We start from the raw sequence: 23,781 nt of genomic DNA, 5'->3' as shown, positions 1-23,781 counted from the left end.
CTGAATAGTAAAATTTCCAACTTTGCACATCATTTCAATCAATGCTATCATACATGCCCAATGTGGATCACTAAGGACTTTATTAGGCTTGTAACATGGTTGGGCTAACAAAGAAATCACGGTTTTTCTATGAATCAAAGCTTGGGATCTAAGAGGGCATTCATTCCCACAACTTAGAATTTTTCACAAACACCAACCTTATTACTTTGCTACTCTTTTCAACACATTCATTTTCTTTTATGATGGTTTACCCCAACTTTTATTCTTTACATTTTTTTTCAAATGTAACTAGACATTCATGTTGTGTTGGAGTAAAACCATGTTTTGTGACTCAATTTAACTTGTGATGTTTATTCATTTTCCTACAATAGAAAATCACCCAAAAATATTCCCCCAAATTTGGGACAAATTTGTCTGGATCAATGATTACTCTCCTACAACCTAAGAAAGGGTAGTTAGTAAACATCAATTTTTGGGTTTGGGTTCCAATGACAAAAAAAATTACATTAGGCTCAAAAAAGGTGCAAGGGATGCATTCATTCATCGGATGACTTTTTGGCTAAGTAGCTAAATAATAACAAACAAGGCCTTGATCATCTCCACATCACACGTACATTTCAAGCAATCCAAGAATCATGCAAAATTAGGAAATTAAAACCAGTTGTTCTCTCACAGTTGAAAATTTACACAACTTATCGGTTTTCATTGAAGTATGAAGGTTCTCATTTCATGCTTTTCTATCAGAAATACTAACCTTTTCACTCTTGTACTGTTAGTTCACACTTCATCGCTTACACTGACGCTTACTTGCACGAGAATCAACAATTCACAAAAATATCCATTAGCACGCAGTTCATCTCACTCATGCAATTGATTCACTCAAAATATGTTGCAACCAATCAATAAGTACCTACTTTTCTATCATGCATCAAACTAAATTGAAACTATTAAATATTGAATTTAAACTACTGAAATTAAACTGCTGAAATTAAACTGTCCTAAATGCAAGAAATAAAATAAATGAAAATAAAACAAAATAAATAAAGATAATTAAAGAAAAATATAATCAAAATGGGCCTCAATCCTATGTGGACCCTAGATCCCAAGCTCCATGTGCAGCAGTGATGTCCGCAACATAATCATCATCAACTTCAGTCTCTGCGACATCATCATTACCAATACCAAAGGTATCACCCCCCTACAGAAGAAAGCTGGACCCCTGTCCAGGCAACTTGTACAGGCATTTGGTCGCTTCTTATCACTTCACTCATGCAAGGCATTCCTACAATTTTCTTAATCTCCTAGAGATAAGGTAAGCACACATTATTATTGAAATAAATTGAACATAACTATCATAAGAAATAACAGAAAAACACACAATGTAATTAACTAAAAAAAAGGATAAAGTAAGAAATCATGGGTTGCCTTCTAGTAAGCACTTCTTTAACGCCACTAACTTGGCGGGTCAGATTCCTTCAAGGTGGCATAAATGTCACATAGAACACATCTTCCTTGCATTTTCGCTTCTTAGCTAAAAACTCCATTGATGTGAATCTTACGAGGTGGATCGTTTGATACAGGCTACGGATATTTGGATGACGCCACTTCCGGTGAAGGAAGATAAGTCAGGGTAGACGCCACTTCCAGTGAAGGAAGATAAGTCTGGGTAGACGCCACTTCCGGTTAAGGAAGATAAGTCTGGGTAGACGCCACTTCCGGTGAAGGAAGATAAGTCAGGGTAGACGCCACAAGGATTACCTTGATAAGTCTGATAATTGGTTCAACAAGGAACCCAGAGAGAAACTCTCACCAAATTTTATCAAAATGCCAAAAGTTTTTTTTATTCAAAACAAAAACCAATACTTATAGTGTAGCTGAACAAAAAGATAAAAATAGACATGGGCCTTCTAAACAGTTTGGGCCAAAATTAGAATAAAAATAAATTATAACTAAAAATTTATTTAACTTGAGCCTTCAAATTAGTTTGGGCCTTCAGCAACAATTAATAGTCTTAATAGTGTCTCTGCCTCTGGGCCTTCATCCTTCTCCACTTGGGCCTTCATCCTTCTCCACTCGGGGGCTTTGTCCTTCTCCACTTGGGCCTTCGTCCTTCTCCACTTGGGCCTTTAGCCTGTATTAGGCCAGTTTCATGATTCTCATCATTCCCTCCTTCTTGGAAAACATTTGTCCTCAAATGTCCAGGATCATCACCGGGTTCAAGTACCACTTCCTTCCTTTTCTTGTTGGCTTGCTTGGCATAGTTTTCATTCTTCTTTGCAATTTGCACCTTCACTTGGTCATACAATCTTTTCACATACTCAACTTTGGCATGTGCATCCTTACGTTGAGTCTCTTGGGGATTGCTTTTGTAAGTTGGCCTGTTAGGCAATGAAGCTCCGGGGAGGAGATCAACTTGATGTTCTATGCCTCTTGAAGGTGGTAGTCCATGAGGAATCTCCTTAGGAAAGACATTTTTAAATTCCTGCAATAATGGTTGAACACTAGGAGAAATAGAAATAGTAAACTCATTAGAATTATCAGTAGAAATTTTACTGTCTTTGCAATACTGTAGATTGAGTGGTTCATGAGCAGGTAACACTTTCCTCACTTCACTCGCCTCTGCAAAATAATTAAATTTTCTCTCATGTGTATCACTCTCTCTCTTATGTGTATCACTCTTTTCCTCGGGTGTATCACTCTTCTTTTTCATATTCCTTTGTGGTGCCTCACTATTTTCTTTCTCTTGTTCTCTCTTTTCTCCCATTCTGATTTGGTCATCACACACTTCTCTAGGGGATAGAGGTTTAAGAGTAAATGAGGAAGATTTGGCTATTCGTCTGTAGGGCTCTTCTTTGTTACGGTTCAACAAACGTTGCATTTGTGTAGTCCACGCGTCCAGAAATAAGCGTTGAGATTCGTCCAGTTGATGATATACACCACCATTGTCACCAGCTCTTGCCATGATTAAGGAACAAAGAATTTTGCAGTAAATTAAAAAAAATTCAGGACCTCACCACACTCTACTCACGTGTTTCTCTGTTTGATGGTAGTTCACTCGGGTTTGATGCTCTCAATATAGGCTTTTGTGTGATGTTTTCACTCTTGCCTTTTACCACTCACTCCCTCTTAAGTTCCTGGATGGACCGAATTAGACACACAAGGTAATATAAAATAAAAGGAAAGACAATATAATTATTAGAGTAACAGATTTGATTTGGGATAACAACTTGGACTTGATTTGGATAGCAGATTGGATTTGATTTGGATAACAGATTAGATTTGGATAACAAATCTGATTTGGATAAATTTTTTTGATTTGATTTGATTTGGATAATAGATCAGATTTGGATAACAAATTAGAGTTAATTTGGATAACAGATATGATAACAAATAAGATAATAGATAAGATAACAGATATGACAAGTAAACTTCAAATGCTCATAACTTTTGCTACGGTTGTCTGTTTGAGGCCCACTATATATCAAAACGCTCAGAATTCAGAGGAGAATCTAGATAAGGGGATTTGGTACACGATTTTCTGCCAAAAAAAAGCCTCTAACTGCCTCAATTTCGTGTTCAAAGATCAAACACCCACTTTCTCTTTTTTCTCTTTCTTCTTTTCTTCTTTTTTTTTTTCAAAATTTCTGCAACTTGTTTTTTACTTGAAACAAAACCCAAACAATTTTTTTTATGACACAGTCTGAAAGACACTAGAAACAAGAACAACAACAAGAACACAAACGTGACAAGAACAAGAACGAAACAAAGACACAAACAAGAACGCAACAAGACGCAAACAAGAAAACAAATAACAGAACAAGGACAAAACACGAACCTAGAAAAATTACAAAGAAAAATAATAGGATAAGATAGAACCTGTATCAAGAGCCAAAGCTCTGATACCAGATGATGTGAATCTTACGAGGTGGATCGTTTGATACAGGCTACGGATATTTGGATGACGCCACTTCCGGTGAAGGAAGATAAGTCAGGGTAGACGCCACTTCCAGTGAAGGAAGATAAGTCTGGGTAGACGCCACTTCCGGTTAAGGAAGATAAGTCTGGGTAGACGCCACTTCCGGTGAAGGAAGATAAGTCAGGGTAGACGCCACAAGGATTACCTTGATAAGTCTGATAATTGGTTCAACAAGGAACCCAGAGAGAAACTCTCACCAAATTTTATCAAAATGCCAAAAGTTTTTTTTTATTCAAAACAAAAACCAATACTTATAGTGTAGCTGAACAAAAAGATAAAAATAGACATGGGCCTTCTAAACAGTTTGGGCCAAAATTAGAATAAAAATAAATTATAACTAAAAATTTATTTAACTTGAGCCTTCAAATTAGTTTGGGCCTTCAGCAACAATTAATAGTCTTAATAGTGTCTCTGCCTCTGGGCCTTCATCCTTCTCCACTTGGGCCTTCATCCTTCTCCACTCGGGGGCTTTGTCCTTCTCCACTTGGGCCTTCGTCCTTCTCCACTTGGGCCTTTAGCCTGTATTAGGCCAGTTTCATGATTCTCATCATCCATGAAACTCATGTATCCCAAAAATGTCTTCGATACCATTGCAAGAGAAGTGATGGTGTTCAAGGAGAGAATGACACTTAAAGATTTATCACATTCTACATGTCTTTCTTCCTTGCCAATCAGTTGATGAGGAAGGGTATTGACTTGGAGAATGTTTTCTTGCTGAATTTCTACTTATGAGCACTTCTCCCACTGTTTTTCTGTTCTCTCCTCACCTTTTTCTTCTTTTTCTTCGTCTCTTTCTCTTGAATCATGCTCTTCTACAAGACTTTCCACATGAGCTTTAACCTCTTCAAAGTTTTCTTCTCTTGTGACTAAAAAGGGTATTTTAGTCACTTCTTTTGCTAACTTACCAACCTAAATCTCTAGATTTTGAACTGTGTTTGGATTGACTTTGAAGTTAGCTTCAGATGTTTCCATGAATTGCATCAACGCATTCTCAAGATTTGAAAGTATTTTTTCTTTGTATTGATTATAAGGATGCAACTCTTGATCCCACCTATAATTTACCATGGAGTAAAGATGATAACTATCATTGAAATGCTCTCCTCCACATAAATTACAATTTATTGGTGGTGGGTGAATGACCCCTAATTGCATGACTTCAACATACTCAGACAACCTCGTTAAATGGTTACTAAGAAGTCTTCGATGTTTGAGTATACCACTCAAAATACCTTCCATGGATCAAGTTCTTCCAAGGTTCCAACCTGCAAGCATAGACTCACAAGAAATAGATACTTTTTTTATCATTCAATTTGAACAATTAAGGAAAAATAACAATTAAAAATAGAATATTCAAAATACCAAGTACAAAGAACAAAGTCCCCGATAACGGCGCCAAAAACTTGTTGATGAATTGGCAAGTGCACCAATTCGTCCCAAGTAGTAAATTTAAAATGAAAGTCTGAGTGTCCAATCCACAAGGACTTTGTTTGTACTTAGGTAGATGAATATTTTATTAATAAAAGAAGTTAAAGAAAATTGACTTGAAAAAGTTATGAGAAAAACAATAGTTTAAATTGGTAGAAAATTAAATCAAACAAGAGGAGAAATTAAACAAGAATTTAAATTAATTAATTAAAGACAGAAAAGATGAAAAAATTCAATCTTATTGTAGAAGAAAATTCAGAAGATGAGAATGTTGGGAACTTAGCCTACCAGAGCTACTCTTTGATGTAATGTTAATGATTTTTCTCAATTATTTCAATTTATACCTGCATCTACTAGTATACTCTAACTTTGGTCCCCCACATGAAAGAGCCTAATTTACCTATTTTCTCTCCCAAATCCCTTTGTGGAGCTAAAATAGTAAATTACATTAAGAATAGAGATGTATAACAGGCTAAACTAATATCAACATATCCCTAGCGATGACTTTATTTAGATACCCTTTCCTAGTTTTATTATAAAATAACGTTTCTCAGTGCTACCCCTAAAACTTACCATGCAAATGAGTTATCAAGCCACAAGCAATAATATTAAGCACTAGAAAAGACAATGCAAATGTAATATTCATAAATAGATAAGAAAAGAGATTACATGATGTAAGCTCCATTTAAGCTTATAGGCCTAGGATCTTCTTCATCAATGGATTCATTTGCTTCTTGGAAGATGAATGGTAGCGGAATGGAGAAAGGAAGAGAGAGAGGAGACGCAACTTCAAGGAGAAGATGAGTCTAGAAGAAGCTCACCACCATAGGAGGCCATGGATAAGAGCTTGGAGGAAGAAGGAGATGAATGAAGGGAGAGGGAGAGAAGAGCACGAAATTTTGTGCTCTAAATGAGCTCTGAAATCTGAAGTTTAATATTCAAATGATCAAAGTTCAAAAAAATGCACACACATGACCTCTATTTATAGCCTAAGTGTCACACAAATTTGGAGGGAAATTTGAATTTCAATTCAAATTTCACTTGAATTTGTGGAGCCAAACTTTGGAGCCAAAATTTCACTAATTATGATTAGTGAATTTTAGTTATGGTTCAACCCACTAATCCAAGATCAGTTCAAAGATTCTCCACTAAGTGTGCTTAGGTGTCATGAGGCATGTAAAGCATGAAGGACATGCACAAAGTGTGACTATATGATGTGGCAATGAGGTGTAGTAAGCAAATGCTCACCTCCCCCTCTAAAATTTAATTGGATTTGGCTTTTACCAATTCAATTAAATTTATTTCCAACCACACACATCAAATATTCACTTAGTGTATGTGAAATTACAAAACTACCCCTAATACAAAACTAGTCTGGGTGCCCTAAAATACAAGGGCTGAAAAATCCTATATTTCTAGGGTACCCTACCTACATTATGGAGCCCTAAATACAAGACCCAAAATTAATGAAACCTTAATCTAATATGTACAAAGATAAGTGGACTCATACTTAGCCCATGGGCCAAAAATCTACCCTAAGGCTCATGAGAACCCTAGGGCCTTCTCTTGCATTTTCGGTCCAATCTTCTTGGAGTCTTCTATCCAATGCCCTTGGGGGATAGGATTGCATCACATCAGGAGTAGTTGGCTGTCAAGTTTCCAACAAAGGGGGTTTAGCCTCCCATTGTCATGGAGGCTTTACAATTACAAGAGGGGAATATTTAGTAAAGGGGACAAAGATAAGAAAGAGAATGGAGGGAAGGAATGGTTCTCAATGCTTGCTTTTCCTTCTTCTAGCATTTTCCTTCTATAAAGAATTGTGTATTCTCTTGAAATTTCTGTGTGTTTTTTCCTTCTTCTCTCTTCTTCTTTTGTAGGTACAAATTAGCGGGCTTCTTGCATTAAGCCTCCCTTTACTGTCCTGAATTAGCCTATTTTCCTTAATTAGTCATACTTTCTTTAATTAGTCTGATTTCCTTAATTAGTTCGCTTTCGTTAATTATTTCTGCCTTTCTGAATTATTGTACTTTTTGGAGCTTTATTTTAAGCATTATAAATTCATCACTTTTAATATTCTCTGCACAAAAACTTAAATGATGTTAATTTAACAATTATTTGCTCAAAAAGGAAAAATTAGAAGAGACAAATTATAAATTCTTATATAATTTAACCCCAAAATATATTAATAATTAGCAGTTATCAAGGACAATACACTAAATAAAAAAAATCAGAATTGAGTCAAAATAAATAATGACCTATTAAAATTAAAATTGGAAAATATATTCAAATGATAGAACCCTATTGCCCTACAAATATTGGACAAAGAAACTTATGAAAGAGACATTCTCTCTAAGTAGCATAAAAATGCCAAATGGACTATTTTGTCTGCTAAAATTTGTAATAGTTAAATTTGACTACAATATCTTATTAGAAAGGACTTTGGGATTGAGTGGGAATAATGTGGATATATTAGTCCTAAAATCGTATATTCTTATCAATCTACTTTTTCCTTTCCTCAATAGGAGTGTACTTTAAGCATGTAGGTACTGCAATTATCGTTCTAGTGAATGGGTCACAATCTTTGTTTGGTAATGTTTGCAGGAAACAAACTGTGTCGATAACTTATACAGGGTCATTTATGACTTCTCTTGATATGGCAGGTTTGTTACCACAACCAATAACAATAAGCCTTTTTTTTCATTACGCAGTTCTAATTAGCATTATGTCATTCTTTGTTAGGTTTCTCAATTTCTATTATGAAGGATAATCCAATTATTCTTCAATGATTAGATGCTCCAACTAAAGCTCCTTATTAGCCTGTTGCTGCTGATGGTTGGTAATTTTCTCTAGTTATTTTCATCAAACAATTTTATTACATGGAAAATTTCCAATGTTGGTGCTTTTCTAGTAACAAGCTTTTACCTCTAAAATGTTCATTCAAATGTGATATTGATTGGAGCAAATTAATTAATTATTCATTGATTGAACTTATGAAATTGTTTTTTCTTTAAAGGTAATCACCTGCCTCTTAAGATTCCTATTCCAATCCCTACATCTCGATCAACAAAGACTAATGAGGTATTTCCATGGAAATTAGATGTCATTTCCCTTCCATGTCATGTAACTACTGTGATATAAGAAATTAGATTAGGACAAATATGCTTAATAACAACCCTATGAAAGATGATCATATGAATTCTATCTCATTGGATTATCTAATAGTTTCTCTATTTTAGCTGTTGAAATTTGACTAGCATTTTTTTTGGATCAAATGACCTCAGAATAATTAAGAAGAGGGGTTGAATTAATTGTTCCTAAACCTTTACTAATTAAAAAATTACTCTTCTAAGGATTTTACTAAATTGTTAAGAGAATGAGGAGTAGAAGGGAAACTTAACAGAAAGTAAAAGAGGAAATTAAATGCACAGCGGAAAGTAAAAGAGTAGGGAAGAAGGAGACAAACACACAAGAGTTTTTATACTAGTTCGGCAACAACCTGTGCCTACATCCAGTCCCTAAGCGACCTGTGGTCCTTGAGATTTCTTTTCCAACCTTGTAAAAATCCTTTTACAATCAAAGATCCACAAGGGATGTACCCTCCCTTGTTCTCTTTGAACCTAGTGGATGTACCCTCCACTAGAACTGATCCACAAGAGATGTACCCTTTCTTGTTCTCAGTCAACAACCCAAGTAGATGTACCCTCTACTTGTACCACAAAGGATGTACCCTCTAATGTGTTGAGACAAAGATCTCAGGCGGTTAAACCTTTGATACTTTGTGAATGGGGATACAAAAGAATTCTCAGGCGGTTAGTCCTTTGAACACTTTTGTATAAGGGAAAGGGAAGAATCAAAAGAATTCTCAGACTGTGTCGTTTTGAATTCTTTGACAAGGGAGAAGGGAGACACAAAAGAATTAAGGCGGTTAGTCCTTCGTTCTTTTGGAAAAGGGAGAAGAGAGACACAAAAAGAATTCAGGCAGTTAGTCCTTGGCAAATTCTCTTTGGCAAAGGGAGAAGAGATGAAAAGAATGAATAGCACAAGTTTTCAAGGTTTAAAAAACCAGAAAACTTTAGAATGCTTTTGGCACAAAGAAGAAGAATAAGAAGTTCAAAGAGATTCAAGGCTTGTAAAGGATTGTAATGAATTAATTGGATTGATTGAAAATGCAAAACAAAGCCTTGCTTTTATAGACTCTTCATGTCTGGTCAAGAGGACCATTTTGAAGAGTTATAACTTTTAGAAAAACTTAAAACCAATTTGAAAAAGTCAAAAACCATTTGAAGAGTTACATCTTTTGATTTATTCAGAAACAATCACTGGTAATCGATTACCAAATCAGTGTAATTGATTACACAAAGCTTTTATGTGAAAGGATGTGACTCTTCACATTTAAATTTGAATTTCAACGTTCAAAGGCACTGGTAATCGATTACCAAAACATTATAATCGATTACAACTTTTTTTTTAAATCAATTGGAACGTTGTAAATTCATTTGAAAACTTTTTCAAATTCATTTTTCTACTGGTAATCGATTACAACAATCTGGTAATCGATTACTAGAGAGTAAAAACTCTTTGGTAAACATGTTTTGAGAAAAATCCATGTGCTACTTAGTTTTTGAAAAAACCTTTTCATACTTATCTTGATTAAGTCTTCTCTTGATTCTTGAATCTTGAATCTTGAATCTTGAATCTTGATCTTGATTCTTGAAGCTTGATCCTTGAATCTTGATTCTTGATTCTTGAATTCAACTTTCCTCTTGAATCTTGAAGTGTTCTTCAACTTTTCCTTTTGAGTCTAGAAGTGTTCTTCAACTTTCCTCTTGAATCTTGAAGTGTTCTTGATTCTATCTTGAATATCTTGAACTCATTCCTTGATTGACCTTTGAGCTTTTTGTCATCACCTTTGTCATCATCTTTGTTATCATCAAAACATCTTTGAATCAATCTTGATTCATCATGAAGCTTTGCTTCTACATTTTTTGTATAAACATTTGACACTAGCTTTGTTGGTTCTTTGTGGTTAGTTGAACTTCATCTATTTGTTGGTTTAATAATCTGAATCATTTAGTTGGGCAGGGGGAATTCCTTCTCTACAAAGTTGTTGCTCTGGTCAATGGTTTGTATTTGCTCTTTGGGTTTTTGTTTCTTGTTCAATAATACTTATTTGCTCTTTGAATTTTTGTCCATGCCACCAACAATGTCTGATGGGATAGATGTGTTGGGTGGATTGCATGGCCAACATGTCTAATACTATAACTTTTTTCTGTAAGAATTAATTCAGAGGTCATTAGGGATTTATTATTATTTATGAATTTAAGCACACATACATGCATGTATTATTTTATTAATTTTTTTTATTTTTTTGTATTATTTTATTAGAGTGGATATAGAAATTTTGTAATCAAGCTTTCCCATTATTTTATTAGAATTTTCATTTTTTATTATTTTATTAGAATTTTTTAATTTTTTTAAAAAAACATTCTAAGACAATTTTTTGAAAAATTGTCTTTGGATCCTCAATTTTTTTGATAAAAAATGAGGATTCTAAGATGGTTTTCCAAAGAACCATCTTAGAAAGTTTATCTTCTAAGACAATCTTAGAATCCTCATTTTTTAAAAAAGATAAACATTTTAAGACGGTTTTCACCATAAAATCGTCTTAGAAGGATACATTTCTAAGACGATTATTTATCTGAAAATCGTCTTAGAATGATAGTTTTTCTAAAACAGTTTTTTAGGAACTATTATGGAAAGTTAAGACTTTTTACGATGTTGACTTCAGAGACGGTTCAAAACCAACTTTGAATGTGTATGAAAATTGTCATTGAATATGCTTTTTTAGTAGTGATAATAAATCAAATTTGAAATAAAGTTTTAACAAATCTAATTGAATCTAATAAGACATTATTTAATCAATTTTGAATTAATCTAATCAAATTTAATAAGAAATTATTTAATAAAATTTGAATTAATCTAAACAAGTCCAATGAGATATTTATCTAATTAAATTTGAACTAATTATCTAATTCAAATTCAAATTTAAATATAAAATTCAAATTTAAACTTGAATCTTTATCTTTATTATTACTAGCGAAAATATAAACAATATTGTGTATGTGTATCCACATTTCTATTGCAATTAATAAATTTGATATACTATTTTAAATGTATTTAATTATATATTAACATGTATTTTGATATTAGTTGAATATTTTTCAAAATATAAAATTCAAATTTAAACTTGAATCTTTATCTTTATTATTACTAGCGAAAATATAAACAATATTGTGTATTTGTATCCGCATTTCTATTGCAATTAATAAATTTGATATACTATTTATGGTAATATGATAATTTAATAATATTTTGTGCATTCAAATTTAAAAGAACTTCAAATTATCATTTATAAATATTTATTTTAAAGATTTCTCTAATACTAAACAAACACCGCTAGAAAATAGGCTTTTAACCTTAGTCATTAAGGACTTTCAACATTGATTATTAACTTTAAAATCGATGTTTACTAAATTACGCAACATCAATTTTCTATAAAACCAATGTCAAATAGTAAAAAATAACAAAAAAATGTAAAATATGTAGAAAATTAGATTGATTTTTTTAATGAAAAATGATGTTGTTTCTAAAAAATAACATCGATTTTTCTATAAAAACAACAATGTTTTTTTATGCTTGCCTACATCGGTTTTTAGAAAAATCATTGTTGTCGGTGAATGACAACATCAGTTTTACTAAAAATCGATGTTGTTTTTTAGAAACTACATCGATTTTTCTAAAAAATCGATGTTTTTTAATTTTTTTTAATATCCTGTCTTTTTTTAACTACCCCAAATTAACATGTAAATGGAAGAGCAGAACCTCTGCAAACATTTTTTATAGTGCAATTTAAATTTTATCCATAATATATAATTGAATATTTATTATGAATTAAAATAAATATTTGAAGTAATGAAAGTCAATACATAAAATCATTTGTAACCTAATCTAAATTAACATTACTCTACAATTCTAAAATTACTTAAACTCCTAGTGTTTGATTTTTAACTTTTAGATAATATCTTTTCCACTGAATGTGAATTGCCTTCATTCTAGTTCCAATGGTCTTTGTTCAGTAAAATATTGCATGATATAATAAAACATAAGTTAATATATAAGTCTAATTAAAAACAATTATAACAAATTGAATTAGTTTTAAAGTAAATAATTATCGTTTCTCAGTTATCCTTGGAGCCTCCTAGGACTATTATTGACATCTAATGCATTATGTAGTACCCATACTCAGTGCTTCCTTTTTGCTTATTACACTAAATTGAATATGATATTTAGATATTAAAAATTAACCAAAAATTAGTGTATATCTTTAAACCAAAGATTATCATCACCTAAGATTATATATGCTAACTTCCTTAACTTTTCAGATGCATTATCATCACCAAAGATTATATCTTTAAACCAATTTAGGAAAGTCTTGTTATGCTCTTTCAACACCCTATTCTTGGTCATTTTTGGGTTACTTTTCTTGACTAAAGCCTCGTGATGAACTATGTATCGTAGAACTTCATTATTGTTATTCAGTATATACAAATGAGCTTGTAGCAATTCTTTTAGACTTAGAGTGATAACATGCAGTCCTCTTGAACCCTTACCTCCCACTCTTTTGTCATGCCGAGACTCCGGAACCCCAACATGTTTTGCCTTTTTTATGTACTCGAAACAAAACTCAATAGTTTCTTCTACAATGTACCTTTCAATAATATATGCTTTAGGACGATGTAAATTATTTGTATACCTTTTTAAGATCTTCATGTATCGCTCAACGGGATACATTCACCGTAAATACATAGGACCACATCATTTAATTTCCCTGACCAGATGAACAATTAACTGAACCATGATGTCGAAAAACAAAGGAGGAAAATACATCTTCAACTGATACAAGATAATAGCAACCTCATTTTCCAGCTCATCTAACTTGAGAGGATCAATGGCTTTTCTACATATGGCATTGAAGAAAAAACACAGGTGAGTTATGGGATGTCTGACTTTGTTAGGCTAAATGGCTCGTATCACCACAACTAACAATTGTTGCATCAACACATGACAATAATGAGACTTTAAGCCAACTAACTTTAGATCTTTGAACTGCACAAGACTCTTAATATTCGAAAAGTATCCCTGTGGCACTTTGACACGGCATAGAGATTGACAAAAACTTATCTTTTCCTTTCTGAACAAAGTATGACAAGATGAAGGCAAGTATATTTTCTTACCATCAGACCTTAGATGTAATTGGTCTCATATACTCATCTCAACTAGATCTTGGTGAGTATTCAAGTCATCCTTTGTCTTGCCTTGAATGTTAAGAAGCATGCCGATGACACTATCATATACATTTTTCTCGACATGCATAACATCAATACAATATCTAACATTTAGATCAGACCAGTATGGAAGATCAAACAATATCAACTTCTACTTCCATATAGAAGTTTGTACTTTTTTCCTTCTTTTGGGTTTTTCCAAATACAATATTGATGCTCTCAAGCCGCTCAAGAAATTGTTTACCAGTTAACGGTATTGGTGCACTATCATGCTCTTGACTTCCATTAAAATCTTTTTGCAATCATCGGTAAGGGTGATAAGGTTTCAAAAAATGTTGATGCCGAGTGTACACTATTTTTCTTCCATGTTTCAGTTGTACGTAGCTTGTGTCTTCTTCACAAATAGGGCATGCATGATGACCCTTAACACTGTATCCACTCAAATTCTTGTATGCTGAGAAGTCATTAATGGTATAAAATAGCATTGCACGCAACTTGAATGTCTCATTTTGATACCCATCAAATATGGAAACCCCCTTGTCCCACAACTTTGTCAAGTCTTTAATCAAAGGATAAAGATAAACATTGATGTCATTTCCTAGTTGTCTTAGGCGTGATATCATCATAGACATCATGTATTTTCGCTTCATGCACAACCAAGGAGGTAAGTTGTAAATTACTAGCAAAACAGGCCACAAACTCTATTGAGTGCCTAAACTGCCATAGGGATTCATTCCATCACTGGGAAGTCCAAGCCTAAGATTTCTTCCCTTCTTGTCAAAATCCGGATATAGACTATTAATCTTCTTCTATTGAGAGGAATCAACCGGATGGCGGAACATTCCATCGCAATTTCTCCCATCTACATGTAATGTAAGGTCTTTTGTGTCATATGCATTACCAGACAAACACTTGAACCTTGGAATGATCAGAAGATATCATAACACCTTTGCTGGCGGGGCCTTTCTTGGTGCTTTCATCACTGTTATAGTCGTCATCATCCTTCACTTCGTACCGTGATACCCCACACCTAGGGTACTTATGCATTTCTTACAATATGCAATCATTAGGGCATACATGAATCTTTCGATACTCTATACCCATTGGACACAATATCTTCTTCACCTGATAGCTACTTTTTGGCAACATGTTTTCCTCTACAATATGCACTACCTGAAGCAGTGAAGTGAAACTTTTGTCACTCCACCCATATTTGGCCCTGACATTAACCAAACTTAACACCACTAACAATAGTGTCAAAGACTTCTTGCACCTCGGATACAAAGACTTCTTCGAATCACTTTGCAATGTATCATACATAGGGGCATGTGATTGCTGAAAAGACTTTTATCCAAGATCACAAATCATTTCCTCTCAGAAATCTCCCATTTCTATATCAATCGATTCAAATTGGAACTCCTTTTGCATGTCTGTCAATTCACCATGCCATATCCATGTTGTGTAATTCTTCTTAATCCCATCACACAGTAGATGTTCCCATATGTCGTCGAGTACTTGGTGTCTCCCATTCAAACATTTTATACAAGGAAAAAATATTTTCCATCATTATCTGGTTGACTTCTTTCGGAGGTGAATTCCAAGAACTATTCATCGCCTTCCTCATATGCGGGCTCATGCGACTTGCATTCATCCAACTTCGATCCATGTAATTAATAACTCTGTGATAGTCACAAAGTTATTCTATGCATGAAAACCTCACTTTTTTCCTTAAAGGTGTGGTTCTATCCCATTCAGGAAGACATATTTTTATAGTACATTCATACAGAAAGGTTAACTTTCTTTTCTTAGATTTAACAAAATTTTGACAACATTTCATATTGATCTCCAAGTACATCACATGAAAGCAGTGAAAAGAATTTCACCATAATCAAGTATGCACCCGAAGAACAAAGCGAAATGCACTAACCGAAATTTTATCAAATTTAAGAAAATAAAGTTAACCTTTACATATGAATGTACTATAAAAATATGACTCTTTCCAAACTGTCAAAACAGATAATTCAAGATTCAATACAACGATTAATACAAATTGTCCGCAAGAATCATTGTATTCAATCTCAAACAGGAATCTAAGGTTCACTCATGATGAACATAACTTATATATAAATCAATACTCATTAATCACAATCAACAAGTAATAAAAACATTGCTAACAAACAAGAGCTTTAAAACTTTATGAAAAATATTTGTACCTGTGATGATGATTGTCATACCCTAATTTCGTTCGGGGATTATCGTTTGTTGATCCTTGCTAGTCGACTTACGGTGTTGAACGTCAGTTACAGTACAAAGCAAGGAACCATTCGATGTTTTGGATTAGGAAGACAAAAGATACCAAGAAAAGAGAGCAAAAGGGTCTTTTCCTTGTTTTTCCTAGGCCCCAGCTCACCTAGGCCAGCATTTGGCTTGCCTGGTGCTTGTCATCTCGGCAAGTGTACTAATTCGCACAAGTAGTATATAAAATGGTAAGACCGAGTATCATATCCATAGGGAATTTGTTTCACCTAGACTATGTATATTTAGTATGTAAACACTTTTTGACTTTGAAAGAAAGTAAAGATTGAATGGTGAATAAGTTTTCTGCAATATTAAACTACTTAGACAATGGTAAACTACTCAAGGCTGTAAAAATACGATAAATATCAAGATAAAAACATCGGGGAGTTCCCTATTGAAATTTCTCTTGCCATATAAAAAGGTTTTTATCTATTTAACGTTATTCTAGTGCTCTTACATCGAGAAAATACTCAGACCATGATTCCTCACATGAATGAGCCTAACTCTCTTAGCTTTTGTTCTTGATTCCTCAACAAATTCATTCTAAAAGAGTTGCAATAAACATACAATGTAAAACATACTAGATTACAACATTCTATTCCTAGATACATAGGCCTCTAGCTTACTCTATCAAGTTCTAAGGTTTTAAAGCATTTTCCAACACTAAAAAGCCTAACTAAACATACAAATGGGTGATCAAGCCATAAGCATGTAAAATAAATTTAGATAGAAGCAAAGAACACCATATAATAACATTAAATAGATAGTTAGAACATTACATCAAGAGTTTTCAGTAGTTTACTCCCCAACAAAGAAGTTTTAGCCTTCCATTACAAGTAAAGTTTCATACAAACAAGGAAAGACATGTTTTTAGTGAAAGAAAAATGGAAAAAGATGAGGGAGAATGTCTTCTTCGGCCTCTCTACTCTTCTTCTATCTATTTTCACGTAGTAGAATTGTTAGCTAGATTGTGGTTGTGGTGGTCTCCTTAGGTTTTCCGCCAACTCAGTGTTTTAAAGGCTCTTGGACTTCTCAGCACATGCGCGATAGTAAGTGAAAATCCGCTAAGTGAGCTTAGGCACGCTTAGCGCGAGAAGAGACAATGACCTCCCTGGGCGGGTTGACTGCGCGCTGAGCACGCAAATCTCTGATTTATCCTCTTCTAGGGTTTCTCATCCGCTAAGCAAGCTGGATGCCTCGCTTATCCATTCTGTCTCGCTAAGTGAGTTCATTAGTAGATTTTTGCACCTTATCTTCTTTGGCCTACAAACTGAGTTGAATTCAACATTAGGTCACAAAAATGAAGTTTCTAATCTATAAAATCACACAAGAAAGAAAATATATACAATTTCCACAAAAAGAACCATAAATTGGAGGCATATTGCTATTTTCTTGCAAATTATCAATACACTAATAACTCATGAATGACAATTAACAAACTCCCCCAAATTTACAGTTTGCCTATCCTCAAGCAAAGAAAATAACAGTTTACTTGTCCTCAAGTGAAAGGAATCAACAGTGGTTAACCAAAATAGTGTTTGTTTCAATTGTATCAATCACACAACCAGAGATGACTAAGCAATGCATCAATTAACAACCTTTCAAAGTGAAATGCAGTATTTTCAAAGATATTAGGATGTCTATTAAGCAGCACAAATGAAATAAGCTAGTAAGCATGACAAGTATCAAGGAAGGTCAACCAAGCTTAGTCCTCATGACCATTGTTTCTCTCATATGCACAAGTGTTTAAGGTAATTCTTCAAATAGACAACCAACACCATTCCCAACTTTTGCATTTCATCTCATTCCATACAATCACACAACCAGAGATGACTAAGCAATGCATCAATTAACAACCTTTCAAAGTGAAATGCAGTATTTTCAAAGATATTAGGATGTCTATTAAGCAGCACAAATGAAATAAGCTAGTAAGCATGACAAGTATCAAGGAAGGTCAACCAAGCTTAGTCCTCATGACCATTGTTTCTCTCATATGCACAAGTGTTTAAGGTAATTCTTCAAATAGACAACCAACACCATTCCCAACTTTTGCATTTCATCTCATTCCATACAATCATAAACACACAATATAGATCTGAAGGACTTTCTTAGCTTGTAATGAGGCTGGGCTACAAACAATTCATGGTTTTTCTAGGATGCAAAACTTAGGTTCTAGGAGAGCATTCATCCATAGATCACCTTTCTCTTTAACCTCCCAGCTTCTATTGACATGCCACAAACACAATGAAGTTACAACACAATTAACAACACACAGAGCTTCACTTATTTTTGATATTCTCTTTTTTTGTAGCAGTTTATGATTTCTCTTACTAGTTAGTCCTTTGGCTCTTTGTGTAGCTGTTACTTTCATTCCTGTAACATAAATCGCCCAAACACACTCCCCCAAATTTGGGACAAATTTTTCTTAAACCATATAATGCTCTCCTACAACCTAAGATAGGGTAAGCAGAGATCGCAATTGCATTTAAGTTCAGGGTTCAAAGACTCATTCAATCATATTCAAGCTAAAAAAAAAGGTGTAAGGATTTAATCATTCATGACATGGTAAGGCTATTTGGCTAAGTGGCTAAATCAATTCAATCATGGCCTTCATCATTTCCAATTCATGCATTCGTTCAGTATTCAGAGATTCATGCAAAAATCAGTACTTGATGCTAGTCATTCTCTCATAATTTAAGATTCACACATCTCACCGAGTTACAAAAATTGGTTACCTTCACCATTTACCTGTCAAACAAGCTAACATTTTCACTCTCGCTCCTAATTTTCATGCTCTTTCTCTTTTACATACTGCATACTTATTCGAGGTATATGATCTAGCATCGCAAGTCACTCAAATCATGCAATCAATTCAGTTCAAACCAATATCAAACAAACACCACTGCTAAATAAATTCAAAAAGTGTATCATAAAACCATTGTGCAAAATTCAAAACCAGTAAACTGTTTAAAAGTAGTAAAAAAAAAGCTAAGTAAATAAATAAAAGTTAAACTAAAACTGTCCAAAAATCGGCATAATTAAATGAAATCATGTCATCAATGATCCTTTGCTGGAGCTGGATCATCTTGAGGTGGAGTAGGGTCATCCTGAGCTGAGGTGGGCCATGGGTCCCAAGTTCCCTGTGTCGTAGTCACATCCGCTATATAGTCCTCGTCGATGCATGCCTTTGCTGCGCCCTCCTCTGCAGTGACCTCCATGGGTGTGCTTGCAGGGGTCTCTGATGTGCCATCATTTTCTTCTATTTTCTAAACCCTTTTTGCACCATTTTAATTATTGATTGGTCTTAATTGCCAATTAATTAGGCAGTTTTATTATTTGGGCTCATTTAGCTAATTTGATGTTTTTAATCTAATTTCAGGAATTAATGAAACATTGGGCTTAATCCGGATTTTGGTTGTGGACTTGAAGAGGGCAAATAAAGCAGCGCTTACCTTAGTTAATTTCTAATTAGGAAATTTCGCAATTTTATTTTATGTTGTTCAGTGTTTATTTCGTTTTGGGCCAGAGTATTGTAATAGGGCCCAGTGACTTTGAGTGACTCTTTTTAAATAGCTGCCTTGGGATTCGTGCATGGCATTCTATTCTGCTATGCTATTTTCATTATTCAGAGCTTTGGTTTTAGGTTTTCACGTTTTTCTGTGCCCTTGTTACAGTTTTCGTTCTTAATGCAAATTTCCGTTTTCTGCTTCTAATTACGAGTCCATTCTTGCTTCTTCTTCTACTTTCATTTACGTTTCTGTTCATTTACGTTTCTGCTTCATGTTTCATTTGCGTTTTCTGTTTGAATCCATGGAAGGCTAGATTTTCTGGTGTTGTTTCCTTTTGAGGACGAAGCCCAACTCTCTTTGAGGTTTCGTTTGTAATGTGGTTTCCTGGCAGTTTTCCCTTCACCAATTATCCCAATTTCGTGAATATTAATCAGTGCACGCTTCGTGTTCGATTAATTGCCTCTGAGCCTAACTTGCGTTCATGCTTAATGGACGAAGGGCTAACTGGTGTATGTGGTGCCTAATCACGTATTGAAAACCCTAAGTTGATTTTCGCTTAGTAAATTGAAATAGGGTTGGATTAAGTGGTTGACTGTTAGGGACGAATTCTCCATAACCCAGGATAAGAGAGTGGTTTCTGAATCAGAGGAAACAACCCATTTTTAATATTAGTAGTTTCGTATTCCATTTTATTTGTTCTGCTCTTTAATTACCAAACAACCAAACCCCCCCCCCCCCCATCGTTACTGTTACTGCAAGTATATTATGAATATTTGGCTTGTCACTGCTCGTTGGGAAACGACCTAGGATCACTTCCTAGTCACTACATTTTCATGTTTATTTGATTCGGGTACGGCCTCGATCAAATTTGGCGCCGTTGCCGGGGAGCAGTGTCCAAAGGTTCATAATAGTTAGCTAGTGTTGTGTGTTTAATCCTTTCGTGTTTTATGTTTAATTGTTAGCATTGTGTTAGTATGTGTGTTAGTGTTGATTAGTGTCCTGGTATTTTGTTTAATGTGTGTTCTGTTTCAGTTTTACCATTAAGCGTTTCCCCTGTTTCAGTCTTGGGTGTTTTGCTGTGAAGATTGTGCTTGAAAACAGAGTAGTAGTAGAAATCAGCTTGCGGAAAAACAGAGTAGTAGTAGAAATCAGCTTGCGGAAAAACAGAGTAGTAGTCGAAATCAATTAGAGACGGATTTTAGCGACCACCCATGTTGAATTAATTGGGATTTTTTTTGTTTTAGTAGCTAGGGTTGTTATTTTTGGCTGAATTTTTTTGTGGTAACTTCTTTTAATCCATATTTTGTGGGAAAAATAGCTAGAGCCTTTAGTTTGGTCAGATTTGAAAGTTCCAAAAAAGTAGCAAATTTTGTGTTTGTCAAAACTTCAAACGGCCATAACTTTTGCTCCGGTTATCAGAATCGCAATTATTATATATGCATTTGAGGTCTCCATCGTCCAAAAAAAGCGATTTTGTCAAAAGTTTTTTATTTTTCAAGTTTTATTCACTTATTTTTCTTAACCTACCAATTTTAGCTTTCATAGTTAGACTTTGAATTTTTGTCTGAAATTTTTTGTGCTATCTTCTCATCATTTTATAAGGTTGCTCACAAAATTTCAAGTCATTTGGATATCATTTGAGGGTAGCTGTAGTTCAAACCTACACCTTTATTTACATGACAAGGCAACTAGTTGTGTGCATGCTGAATGTAGTGTATGACTAGAGGCAATCCATCTGACTTACAACCCTTTGATCCTGAGATAGATAGGACATTTCATAGATTAGTTAGGCATCATTTTATACCTTTTGATCATTCTGAGCATTCCATAACTGGTGAATCTGTGCATTCTGTTATTGGTGATTTTGAACATCCTGATCTTGAGCATTATAATTTTGAGCATTCTGATTCTGAGCATTCTGATTTTGCACATTCTGAGAACATGACACAACCTCCACCTCGTGAGAGGACTCTAAGGGAAATGGCTGCACCTGATTTCACCTATGAAAGCTTGTGCATCCAATACCCTGATGAGGATGTCCCATATGTTCTTAAGACTGGACTGATTCATTTGCTTCCAAAGTTTCATGGCCTTGCAGGTGAAGACCCGCACAAACATTTGAAAGAATTTCACATTGTCTGCTCCACCATGAAACCCCCAGATGTCCAAGAGGATCACATATTTCTGAAGGCTTTTCCTCATTCATTAGAGGGAGTGGCAAAGGACTGGCTGTATTACCTTGCTCCAAGGTCCATCACGAGCTGGGATGACCTTAAGAGAGTATTCTTAGAAAAATTTTTCCCTGCTTCCAGGACCACAGCCATCAGGAAGGATATCTCAGGTATTAGACAACTCAGTGGAGAGAGCCTGTATGAGTACTGGGAGAGATTTAAGAAACTATGTGCCAGTTGCCCCCACCATCAGATTTCAGAACAACTTCTTCTCCAATATTTTTATGAAGGACTCAGTAATATGGAGAGAAGTATAATAGATGCTGCCAGTGGTGGAGCCCTTGGAGACATGACTCCTGCTGAAGCCAAAAATTTAATTGAGAAGATGGCCTTCAACTCCCAGCAGTTTAGCGCCAGAAATGATGCCATAGTCATTAGAGGAGTGCATGAGGTAGCTACAAACCCATCTGCATCATCTGAAACTAAGAAGCTTGAAGGCAAACTGGATGCGTTGGTCAACTTGGTAACCCAGCTGGCCTTGAATCAGAAATCTGTACCTGTCGCAAGGGTTTGTGGTTTGTGCTCCCCTGCTGACCACCATACAGACCTTTGCCCTTCCATGCAGCAACCTGGAGCAATTGAGCAGCCTGAAGCTTATGCTGCAAATATTTACAATAGACCTCCTCAACCTCAGCAGCAAAATCAACCACAGCAGAGCAATTATGACCTTTCCAGCAACAGATACAACCCTGGATGGAGGAATCACCCTAAACTCAGATGGTCCAGCCCTCAGCAACAACAACAGCAGCCTGCTCCTTCCTTCCAAAATGCTGCTGGCCCAAGCAGACCATACATTCCACCACCAATCCAACAACAGCAACAACCCCAGAAATAGCCAACAGTTGAGGCCCCTCCACAACCTTCCCTCGAAGAACTTGTGAGGCAAATGACTATGCAGAACATGCAGTTTCAGCAAGAGACCAGAGCCTCCATTCAGAGCTTAACCAATCAGATGGGACAATTAGCTACTCAATTGAATCAAGAACAGTCCCAGAATTCTGACAAGCTGCCTTCTCAAGCTGTCCAAAACCCCAAAAATGCCAGTGCCATTTCATTGAGGTCGGGAAAGCAGTGTCAAGGACCTCAACCCGTAGCACCTTCCTCATCTGCAAATGAACCTGCCAAACTTCACTCTATTCCAGAAAAAGGTGATGACAAAAATCTACCTAACAATTTCTGTGCAGGTGAATCTTCTTCCACAGGTAATTCTGATTTGCAGAAGCAGCACATTCCCCCTCTTCCATTCCCTCCAAGAGCAGTTTCCAACAAAAAAATGGAAGAGGCAAGAGAAAGAGATCTTGGAAACGTTTAGAAAAGTAGAGGTAAACATACCTCTGTTGGATGCAATAAAGCAAATTCCAAGATATGCCAAATTCTTGAAGGAGCTGTGCACTAATAAGCGGAAGCTTAAAGGAATTGAACGAATTAGCATGGGCAGAAATGTCTCCGCATTGATTGGTAAATCTGTTCCTCAAATTCCTGAAAAATGCAAAGATCTAGGTACATTCAGCATACCTTGTATTATAGGGAATAGTAAGTTTGACAATGCCATGCTAGATTTAGGAGCCTCTGTTAGTGTTATGCCTCTGTCGATTTTTAATTCTCTATCTCTAGGTCCCTTGCAGTCAACTGATGTGGTAATTCATTTAGCTAATAGAAGTGCTGCCTATCCGGTTGGTTTCATAGAAGATGTCTTAGTTAGAGTTGGTAAACTGATTTTCCCTGTTGATTTTTATATCTTGAATATGGAAGATGGATTTTCTCAAGGATCAGTTCCCATCATTCTAGGCAGACCCTTTATGAAAACTGCTAGAACTAAGATAGATGTTTATGCAGGCACACTGTCCATGGAGTTTGGTGATATAACTGTTCATTTTAATATTCTGGATGCTATGAAATACCCATCTGAAGATCTTTCTGTATTTCGTGCTGAAATAATTGACCATGTTGTTGATGAATACATGACTGATCTTTATTCTAATCTGCATGCCTCTCAC

General features: G+C 35.0%; 1 non-coding gene across 1 annotated transcript; it reads right to left on the bottom strand.

Moving 5' to 3' along the window:
* Positions 1-21,872: 21,872 nt before the first annotated feature.
* LOC114413943 lies at positions 21,873-21,979 on the bottom strand. Its single transcript, XR_003667081.1, has one exon. It is a non-coding gene; the product is annotated as a small nucleolar RNA R71 (small nucleolar RNA).
* Between the last annotated feature and the right edge of the window lie 1,802 nt (positions 21,980-23,781).

The sequence above is a fragment of the Glycine soja genome, chromosome 5 (genome assembly GCF_004193775.1).
Source record: "Glycine soja cultivar W05 chromosome 5, ASM419377v2, whole genome shotgun sequence".
NCBI classification, from domain to species: domain Eukaryota; kingdom Viridiplantae; phylum Streptophyta; class Magnoliopsida; order Fabales; family Fabaceae; genus Glycine; species Glycine soja.
This window is presented reverse-complemented; position numbering and strand designations above follow the sequence as displayed.